Here is an 11,952-nt window from a genome sequence, read left to right as displayed (position 1 = left end):
AAAAAATCAACAATTGACCAAAGTTACCCCGGGGACCGATGTAACCCCGGTTGATGGTACCATTTTGAATACTTTTTTAACAGGCAAACTTATTTAACGCCTTTGTTGCGTTAAAAAAGTTAGTCGTTAAAAAAGTTTACAAATAGTTCTGCGCATGCGTTACGCATGCGCAGTATGGTCAAAGGAAAGTTCGTTAGGGAATGAAATTAGACGTTAAAAAAGTTGCATTGTTTCATTAGGGTATGTAAAATAATAAAAATTAGAGTATACTTTATACGCAGTGGCTACGGTACCGGCTGCTGGATCTTTAGCTCTGGTAGCTAGAGTACCGGCTGGTCTGGGTTCTAGCCAATGACGATGACGTAACTTATATTCATTACGTAACACCAACAACCAGAAAACCAGAAGCCGGTTTCTTAGCCATTGATGATTTAAAACCGGCTTCTGATTCAGTAAAATTTACTGACAAATAATCAACTTAATCGTTAGTACTATCCGCTCTGATTGTTAGTAGAATGAATGTAGGAGATATTTTTAATAATTTTAATGAGCTTCAGCTAACAATTAAAGAATATGAAAAATCAAGATTTGTATCTCTTTATGTTCGAGATAGTCGAACAATTGATTTAGCAATTAAAAAAGGCTTGCAACGATATATTAATAAAGAGTTAAAATATTATTATTTAACATACTGTTGCTATCATGGTGGGCGTCAATTTGAATCGAGATCAAAAGGGCTTCGTCCAAACCAAAGGTATTTGTAAATCATAATTAAAGTTAGTCAATAAAATCATAACTTTTTTCAACAATTTCTTGTAAACTGAAGGTTTCGTTTCACTAAAGATGCTATATGTAGACTTATTATTTATACATAGTACCTATAAAATTCAATGTCCATTTACACTTTGCATTGGTGTTACTGAAGATGGTGAAAAGTTCTGTGTGAAAAAAGTTATTAATGAGCACAACCATGCAATTGACAAAGTAATTTTTTTTTTTTTCTTGTATAAAAGTATTAGTTTTTTGCTAAATTCTTATATAAAAGTAGTTTTTTGCCAAATTTTAGCTTAATTGATTTTACTTAAATGATAGTTTTTTTATATAGTTTTCTTTTCCTTAATTAAATCTTTGCTATTAGACTGAAAGGCATTTACAAACATTAAACACTAGTTTAAAAAGTAATTACTATCATATTTTTTAAAATAAAATTCCAGATTTTTAATTATCAGAGTCTGGGAAAAGTCAGGGAATTTGATTGTACAATGTGGCTGGCCACCCTGATAGACTGACAATAAATATTTTTATTGATGAAATACTATGTTGTTATAACAGCAGCAATATTTCATAACAGCAGAGGTAAAAAAGTTTAAAAACTGAAAAATATGTATTTAGTTTTCTCATAGTTTTCATAGGCGCATTTGACATAAGGTAAACTCAACTAGACAGTGGTGCAACAAAAAAAGGTTCTTAGTTTTATTTTAAAATGTTATATTATCCTGTTGTTATATTTTACTATAAATTTTAATAATCAATAATTATTTTATACTTTCAACATATTTGATTGAAATAAAGCATAAATAGATATATAAATAGAAGCTTTGTTTCTCAACTATAGCTGTTTTATGTGCACACAATACTGTAAAAGCAGAGTGGCTAAAATGTTGCGATATTTGTTGATCTTATTGTTAATTTTATTTTAACTTTAATTTTTGTTTTCGTTATTTTAATATTTCTATATGATAGATTACTGAATTTATAAACTTATTCTTGTGACTAACGTTGACTCAATTTGTGTTTGGTTATTTTAAAATATATAATAAAAAATGTTTTTGTTTGTAGGATCTGGTTTAGTCATTGTTTTTTTTTTTTTTAAACTAAGTAAAAAGGCAGTTAAATAAGTAACATTTTCTACTCAAGTTCTGATATAAAATTAATTTTTGTTATGACTTATTGTCGTATTTAAAGTTAGTAGTTAAAGTTATGCCATGAAGCATGAGTTTCTTGAGTTCCATACTATCAAATAAAAGAAAAAGTAAAAGTAATACAATTGTGAATGATATTTGAATGCAAATTAAATATTCATATTACGTTTTCCATTGTAGATAATACTTTATTTTAACTTTGTCTATATTAACCCGAAATTGAGACAAGTTAAAAAAATATTCTTTGAACTATAAACAAGTTTCTTATAATGATTTATCTGTAAAGCAAAATTTTAGAAATAACAAATTGCTGCTTATAAATAAGTTGTAAATCTATTTAAATTTTATCCTTAAAATGATGAAATTATTAATTTTTTCAAATTATTTATTACCTAGGAAATAATTGAAAGACTTCCAAAAGTTAGGAAACTAAATGAAGATCAAGAGAAAGATGTGAAACAAATGTTAAAGATACATGGCAATAAATGGCTTATTCATGAGCATGTTCAAAATGAAACAGGTGATGTTTATTAAAATATGGGCAAAGCGAGTCTGAAATCCTAATTGTATTTTTAGTCTTAGTAGCAATCAAATTAAACATAACTGTAAATTATATATATATATATATATATATATATATATATATATATATATATATATATATATATATATATATATATATATATATATCAGGCGCGGATCTAAGGGGTGGCCATTGTGGCAATGGCCACATAGTTTGAAGTCCAACTGATTTATAAGAAAATGCATCTAATATTTATTAAGATCTTTTAGAATTTTTGGGATTAAATATGGAAATATTTTAGGGATATACTAAGTTATTGAAAAGAATTTGAAAATATTTTGTAAGACTTGCGTAACAATTTTTTGTCTAGCGACGGATTGAAGTTCGTTGGCCATATAGCTTAAATTTAACGGCAGCCAAATTAGTTTTGGGTTTTTGCGCTTAAGGAATATCTCTAAAAATTGAAATTTGTCTGCCGTAATTTACGGATTTTGGCTATAGAGATTCCTGCCATGGCCACAACAGTTCTTATTATACGTTACCGATACTTTATTCAATCAATAAATGCTGTGAAAAAGTATTCAAATATTGATCTTTTATCGAAATTTCAACCGTGAAAATAAAACTTGGCCACATAGTTGTTTTTAACGTGTCCGATTTTAAAAAATATGCTGTTAAATTGGAGCTAACAAATACAGGTTTTTATTCGCTACCGTGAGATTATCATAAATTTTTCTCAATTTCTTCTTCAGAAACAAAGATAACTTGGTTTTTGTCATTTGATTTTTTAAATATAATAAAATATGAATCCATATATAACCGAAGAATTAGTTGCTTGTGCAATAGAATCAAAACATTGGCCTAATGTATTAAATTACAAAACTCGACTCATTAAAGAGCTCTCTGAGATAAATTTAATGTTTCCAAGAAAACCTGATTCTTACCAATTCAATACAGAAATGATGGATTTTGTACCCTTAGTTAAAAGAAATCTTGGTTATACAGCATTAAGGTTTTTTTTTTTCTTTAGAACTTTTTTAAATTTATTTTTAATTCAAATAATATCACAAAATAGACTCAAAATTCCGGATGTTAGAAACATGAACAGTTTAGACCTTCATTGCATTATTTTCTTCTATTTCTTTTCTTTGAGAATTCAGTCCATTTTTAATAGACTTTTTTTTGTTTTTAGCTATTTAACTAGTTATTGGAACATCTTATTATTAAACAAACAAGTCACTAAAATTATGTAAGTGACTAGTTTGTTTAGTAATAACCAAATCACTTGCATAATATATAAATGATTTGGTTGTTTAATAAAAAGTTATGGTGTATACTAAAATTACACTAATTTTTTTATTACTAATATTACTTTTCAGTAAATATTGTTTTTTTGTGTCAGAACTGCTGAAGATGGAAATTGTCTTTACAGCTCAGTCTCTTTGATTTTAAATGACAGTAAGCATACTTCAAAAATTCTAAGATTACTAACGTCAATTGAGATATTTGAAAACATAAACTTTTACGCAAGGTATAGTTATTTTTTGAGTTATTTTAATCAACATAGATCAGAATATTCTCAGCTTGCTAATTTGTTTTTTATAGCTGTTTCATTTAAATGCTCTGATAGTTTTTCAACAATTAATGATAATATGATTTCAGAACTTCTTTTAAAAGAAGCGTATTTAAATTGCTTTGATAAAACATTTTCATCGTTTATTTGCCTAATAGCATTATCTAGTGTTATAAAGCAACCTATTGAATCTGTCTATCCTGAAATTGGTTTTAAAAAGTATTACAGCTTTTTTAACACTGTTATAAAGCCTCGTATCCAAAAATTCAATAGTTCAATAAATATTTTGTGGTGTAATTTAGATAAAACAAAAAACAAAAGTGCTTTATGTTTTAACCCAAATCATTTTGTAACACTGATTAAAGATCTTCCAAACAAACAACCAACTTTTTTAATGAGTGATACAACTTTACCTAGTATCAAAAGAAAACAAATTTCAAAGACAAGTTTCTCAGCAACAGAGAATAAAATACAAAAAACAATTCAGTGTAAATTATCTTTTCCTACTGTTTCCAGGAACACTTCAGATTTAGATAAGTTGGCTAATTGTAATAAAACAGTTAAAACTGAAGTAATTGTTTCAGAAGACATCAACAGCAGTGATAAAAACAATATTGACTCTTATGTTCCACTTAAGGAAAACATGGTTGCTGATGTTAGTTTATTAAATACAAATCAGCTAGCATCCTATTCAAATTATGTTGTTTCTTCATACCATCTACAGGGTGAAAAATTAAAATCAGGAACAAATGATAATGAGCTGTTATCTCTAATTAGCAATGTCTGGGTTCCAGATAAATGCTTCCATTTCCCCTTAACAGGTAAAAGCAGAAAAAGACATTTTTTGTTAAAATGGTTAGATGAGTTTTCTTGGCTTTGTTATTCTAAAATTGAGGATGGTGCATATTGCCTTCCATGCACTCTTTTTGGTCAAAGTTTACAAAACAAATATGCATTACGTAAGTTGTTCAAAGAACCATTCAATACCTGGCGTAATGCTGTAAAAGTTTTCAATGATCATGAGAAAACTGTTGACAGATTACACATCAAGTCCATGCATTGTTATAATATGCTTTTATCTAGAGCTAAAAATAACACTTTGCCTATTGAAATTTCTCTAGATATTTCTAGAAAGCAGCTTATAGAGGAAAACAAAAAAAAACTTGCATCAATTGTTAAGACAATAATGTTTTTGGGTCGAAATGATATGTCTTTACGAGGTCATAGAGATGATAGAAAGTATCAAGGAGAAATTGGAGAACCTTCAAAAAAATCCAGAAATGGAGGGTTAACCTTAGGCAACATGACAGTTTACAGATGGAGTGCAAAGTCCTATGGCTTACCTTCTCGTTGGTGCACTTCGTTAAATAAGTTAGACAAGTATTACATGTCTAATTTATGAACTAAATAGCCAAGGCAACATTTTGAATAACTTTATTATTAATAGGATAACTAAAAACAATACAAAACAACACTTTACCGAGCTTGACTCGACTGTTTAGCATAGCATTCCATTAGCAAAATTGTATCGAATAAACACATTAGGTGAACAGACTTCAATAACAGGTAAAAAGTTGTTTTTTTAAATAAGTGAATTTTATCTGGTTTTGCAAGTCCACTCCTCATATATGAAATTATTTTACCTCTAAAAATTAAAATATTCTATCTCTAATGATTTGTAAATATGTGTTCTTGGATTACATAATTAATTAGGAACTTGATATAATGATATTATTTTTTGTAAGTCTACAAGTATAATATAAATAATCTTTAAGGCCTGCCGACAAGGGTTCTTTATATTCCATGAAAAAGTCCTTATAGAAAAATTTGGAAGACTTTATCAACGAAATTTTTAGACACATGTGTGAAAATTATTGTACTGCAAGTGCGCTCTCAACTTATTAAATCTGGGATGGTTAAGTAGAGAAGAAAACAAATTAAGTCTCCCTATGATTTTAAGTAAAAAATGTTATAGAAGTGACGCCCATGGGCTTATCTTTTACTCACAAGCCCTTCCCACAGGAACACCAAAAGTAAAGTAGGTTATCCCAAATTTGGCCACACAGTTACAAATTCCTGGATCCGCCCCTGTATATATATATATATATATATATATATATATATATATATATATATATATATATATATATATATATATATATATATATATATATATTAGAGAGAGAGAGAGAGAGAGAGATCTGTTGGCGCATGTTTGGTTCAATTTATTATGTATTGATTAATCTCATTTATTACTAATAGGAAAGAAAATAACATTAAAAGATCTTCATAACTTAGCATCTAAGGAGAAAGGTGCCACAGATATAGAATCTTTACTTGCAGTTTTTAAAAATTGTGATGGTTAGCTTTTTTTTGCTTATCAATGCTGCTGTTTTATAAATTACTTTGTGTTAATATTTTTACGAAAGTTATTTTTTTTTTTTAATAGTTTAAAAAAATTAGTTATCAATACTAGTATTTTATAACATTTTCAGAAACAAGATTATGCTAAGTGACGTACGACTGCAAAAAATAAAGAAGAATAAACTGAATATGAAATACTTATCATTGTTACAAGCTACTATTTTTTCAATTGGACTTGTTTTGTAGACATTTGTAAATGTTTGTTTTACACTATTTGTTTACTACTAACACTACAATTCCACTAACGCACAATATTATTTATATTAAACTTGATTTATATAACCACCATGTAATAATTCATACAATATAATCACTTATAATAATAATATATATTATCTTGGTAAATTTTAGATTATATTATTGCATTGTTTAAGTTGCTTCACTTTAGTCAGACATATTTTTTTGTAGGTGCGGATGTGGACATAAAATGCGATAAGAGTGGAGTAATTCAATCAATTTTTTTCCAAGATGCAGAAATGAAAAGATTTTTTTCATTGTATCCAGAACTAATATTGATGGATGCAACTTACAAATTAACAAATTTACGCTTGCCATTATATATTATGCTGGCTGTAGGACCAAATGGAGAAAGTGAAATAGTAACAGTTTTTGTAACTGCATCCGAGGATTCAATCACACTCATTGAAGTGCTAGAAACATTTAAATCTAGAAATGAAAAATGGACTGAAATTGTCACTATTTTCACAGATAAAGACATGGCAGAAAGAGACTCCATTAGAACAACTTTTCCAAATGCAGTTTTATTACTATGCTTATTTCATGTTTTACTAGATTAGAGTCTGTGAACCGAAGAATTAAAGCTGTCCTAAATTTACTTAACCCTCTTCCTCTTTTTTTCAAAGACCTTATTACTGTAATTGATTGCATGCGAAAAGAAAGAGATCATACATTTATCACTGCTGGCGAGCGTATCTCTGTGAATGCTGTTTTACAAAATGATGTTCTAAAAGAATTTTCTCAAATATTAACACTTTATGCACAAACCTTTGTAGCAAGTCAATTCAAAGAAGCACTAGGTTTAAACCCTGTTGAAGAAAATGAACATCCAACGTTAGAAATATTAGGTCATAAGGTGTTGATAAGCGAGCATAGGTGTCAATGTATATTTTTTAAATCAATGGCATTACCATGTAAACATATGTTTGTTGCAAGGCGATTGAAACATTTGCCACTATTTTCATATGATGGCATTGGTGTGAGATGGCTTAAGGCTCATGCTATTGAAAACCATAGACTTTTCCAACACCAAAATGAAAACCTTAGTCATCTGGGATTAGGTGTTGTTAAGGAAAGACCATTGACACAATCTGAAAAATTTAAAAAAGCATATCGTCTTTCGCAGCGTTTAGCTCAGCTAGTCTCAGAAAGTAGCAATAATGAATTTGAAATCAGGTTAAATGTTCTTCAAAATTTAGCTAAAGTTTGGGAGGAAAATAAAAACATAGATGTGTCAATCCTAGAATCACCTGTGGATTTTTTAATAGAAAATAATTTGAATCACCCTGCTGAAATAGGTAAGGAGACATTATGTGATGATACTGGTAAAGAGATGTTATGTGATGGTATAAAAACTTTCTATCCTCAAATCTCACCAAATAGTATTGATGTTAACTTCAAATCTAATGAAATCTTTAATCCAATAGAAATAAACCCTATGGGTGTTTGTAATTCCCTTATTTTAAATGACTCAAAATCAACTGACTTGTCAAATCAACTTGTTAATAGCTGTAATTCAAAGATTTCAATACCCCAGTCTCTTACAAAAACAGATTATTTATCAAATAATTCCACTGAATTTGAGTATAAATTACATTTGCAAGAACAAATGATTTACTCTTCTACTGATCTTCATTCGAACAATGATAGAAATGAGTCAACTATTGTTCAAAGCTTGGCTCTTCATAAAAGTCCCACTCCTGAAAATTCTAATAAAATAGTTAGTGAAATTCTGAAAAGTTGTGATGCAGTAGAGGTATTGAATTATTTTTCATTTAGTTTTGTAATGCTTTTTTTTTAGTTTTGAGATTTAAAAAAAGAAAATGTAAAAGTTAGAGGTGGTATTGTTCCAATTCCATCTATTCTAAAAGAATAAAAAAATTGCTATTATTTACTTTTTAAATGAATGGTGTGCATGAGAATTGGTATTAATCTGATGCACACTGTTCCATTTCATTTGAATATGTATTTTTAAATCATTATAAAGAATAATTAAACTTAGCTTTAAAAAGTTCAAAGCATGAAAATTTGAAGCATAAATAAATCTTTTAGGCAAGCAAAAACGATCCTTTGAATATTCATTTTGATATAAAAGATTTAAAGTTTCCTCCAAAGATTAGGTCGCGAGGAAGGCCTAAAGCTACAGAGAAAAAAACTGCAATGGGTGCATGTAGATGGAAAAAAAAGTGTTTATCTTATATTGATAAAAGTGTAGCAGGAAAAATAAATGGTTAGTTTTTATGAATTAAATAATGAAAATTTTAAAAACTTTATCTGCAATTAAATGATATATCATTTTGAATATAATTGCAATCTGTTGCTATCTAGTTCTTCTGGGTGGTATTCTCATAAAGGGAAAAGTTGAAGATGTTACTCATGCAATGCAAGCAGATGTTGGTGATTTAGAATTAAAGCCTGGCAATCTTCCTTCTGCATTTCTCAATGATGCTGTATCAATTCATATTTTAAAACCATATTTAACCAGTTTAGCCTGGAATAGCCTAAAGAAAGCAATTTTGCAACAAAAGCAACTGGCAATATGGAATTGTCCATTTTGCACTTTAAATACAGTTTCCAGTGAAAGCATTGAATGTGAAAGCTGTTTAGAGTGGTATCATTTCAAATGTGTTTGCATTTCAAAAAAACCAAAGAAGGAATGGTTTTGTGACAAATGTCATAATATATTAAATGAAAGTAATAATAAAGGAAATTTAAAAAAATCTGTATATACAGTTACAAAAAAAAAAAGGAAAGAAAATAAAAGATAATTTAAAAAACAAAAAAACACAAAAAAATGATTAAAAAGATACAAGAACAAAGCATGTATATATATATGTATGTATGTATGTATGTATGTATGTATGTATGTATGTATGTATGTATGTATGTATGTATGTATGTATGTATGTATGTATGTATGTATGTATGTATGTATGTATGTATGTATGTATGTATGTATGTATGAATAATATATATATATCAAGAAAGATTTAAAAATAATCGTACCTAAGCTATGTTTTTAACAGCGTTTCAATATAATTGCTAAGTTGCTGTTTTTGTTGATTTTGTTTGTTTGATATTTCTAATTATTATATTACAAGATTATATGTACAAAAGTTTATTATTTGCAAATTAACAGAAAGATTGATGTGATTTTATAGAAATAGGAGTGAATTTGATTTGACAATAAAAACGTACTCTTTGGTGCTTCATACAAAGAGGGGTGGGCAGTCTTTTCCATTTGAACTTTAATGCCAGCGCCTGAAAAAGCGCTGGCAGGATGGTCATTTTTAAGTTAGCCTGCACAATTTCAAAAAAAATTTTTTTCCCAGCTATTTAAATTTAAATAAAAATAGAAAAAAGAACGCTTAAATAAATACATATATATATATAAAATAGTTTAAAAAAAAGAAGGTTGAAACAAGCGATTTTTCATAAAAGTTGAACAAATGAGCAAAAAAGTTTTTAGTTGCGATTTAAAATAAAACGCTTTTATTTTTTTGGCAAGCTCTTTTTTATGCACTTGCCAAACTTTTTGCGGGCGTGTAGGCGAGCACAAATAGACTTGTGCGCAAAAGCGCAGGCTAAATGGATAAGACTGGGTGGGAATAAAAGGGTGGGCAACCTCCAGGACAGAGTTGGAGTTAGAATAAAGCCAATAATTACTGCAAAACATGTTCGCGCACAAAGGCTAGGGCTCATTTTTGCTTAAATCAAACTTTAGAAAATCGGTTGAGCTTCGATACATATAACCACATCGTGACAAAGTCTTTTAAGTTACCATGCAACTCACAAATTTAAAAAAACCCAATTTTTTCTGTTTTACAATAAGAAAACTTTGCTTTTTTTATAACAAACGCTAAATTGTTCGACTATCTCGAACATAAAGAGATGCAAATCTTGATTTTTCACATTCTTTAATTGTTAGCTGAAGCTCATTAAAATTATTAAAAATATCTCCTAAATTCATTCTACTAACAATCAGAGCGGATAGTACTAACGATTAAGTTGATTATTTGTCAGTAAATTTTACTGAATCAGAAGCCGGTTTTAAATCATCAATGGCTAAGAAACCGGCTGCTGGTTTTAACGTTTAATAAGTAAAATTTAACAAGTAAAATATTCCAAGTAAAGTTTAACAAATAACTAAAATATAAAAATATAAATTAAAATTTTTTTTTATATTTATTAAGGATTATTAAAACAATTAAACAGATTTCCAATATCCATTTTCATCAAAATAAATAATACCAGCCGGTTTCGTAGAACTACCAGTTTCTAATTCCGGATGTTAAGTAAACCAACTAAAAGTTACGTCATCGTCATTGGCTAGAACCCAGACCAGCCGGTACTCTAGCTGCCAGAGCTAAAGATCCAGCAGCCGGTACCGTAGCCACTGCGATAATATTAATATATTTTATAAAAAGTTATGTTATAAATATTATATCTAGAATGAAATCCAACTTTTGATAAAAGCATTACAAATTTTTCAGTAAATAATCGAAGAAGAAGAAGATGCAATTGTCAACTTTTATAAATATTTCTATTTCTTTTTGAAGCTAAATGTGTACCCAAATATAAGTTTGAAAAATCATCACTTATGGCGGTTTAACATGTTGATTATAACTGCAGTTATTAATACAACGGAAACTTCCGTATTTGAAAATTTGGCCGCAGATACGGAAAATTTCCGTACATAATGTATCTGTACATCCCATACATGGATATACGGATACTTTCCGTGCAAGTAACAGAATATTTTTCCGTTTTTTAACGGAAATTTTTAACAGTGTAGACTAGTCTGGTTACTAATATTAAGCCTTTCTACCTCACCTTTTTTAAATCATATAACTTAGCAATGATGTATTTCTAAAATATCTTAAACCAGTATTATAAATGCAATACATTGTTACAAGAATAATTTTATGTCAAAAATGTTATTGTGATCTATGATAAACGTATGCTCTATTTAACTCATCTCGATCAATGACAGTTAACCGCGTACCAAGCGAGAAAGTTTTCCTTAATCTTTGTCAGACGTTTGTACTTGTGTTGCGTTAAAAAAGTTAGTCGTTAAAAAAGTTTATTAAATGTGAAATCTGCGCATGCGCAAAATCATTAAAACTTTTTTAACGCCTAACGGCGTTAAAAAAGTTTGCCCGTTAAAAAAGTATTCAAAATGGTACCGTCAACCGAGGTAACTTTGGTTGCCGGGGTGACTTTGTTGACCGGGGTCAATTGTTAATTTTTTTTTAAATTCCTAAAATTTAACA

The 11,952-nt window shown here is 28.6% G+C and overlaps 1 pseudogene across 1 annotated transcript; it reads left to right on the top strand.

Annotated features, from left to right (window-relative positions):
* The first annotated feature begins 421 nt into the window (after window positions 1–421).
* Window positions 422–9,871, top strand: LOC149891574 (uncharacterized; annotated as a pseudogene). The gene is made up of 7 exons (XR_016449940.1): window positions 422–754; window positions 876–984; window positions 2,319–2,442; window positions 6,281–6,379; window positions 6,851–8,435; window positions 8,732–8,909; window positions 9,008–9,871. The product of XR_016449940.1 is annotated as an uncharacterized LOC149891574 (transcript).
* Window positions 9,872–11,952: the final 2,081 nt, after the last annotated feature.

The sequence above is a fragment of the Hydra viridissima genome, unplaced genomic scaffold, assembly GCF_058129835.1.
Source record: "Hydra viridissima isolate aposymbiotic clone 2 unplaced genomic scaffold, HvirCarnegie_v1 scaffold_2, whole genome shotgun sequence".
Classification (NCBI taxonomy): domain Eukaryota; kingdom Metazoa; phylum Cnidaria; class Hydrozoa; order Anthoathecata; family Hydridae; genus Hydra; species Hydra viridissima.
This window is presented reverse-complemented; position numbering and strand designations above follow the sequence as displayed.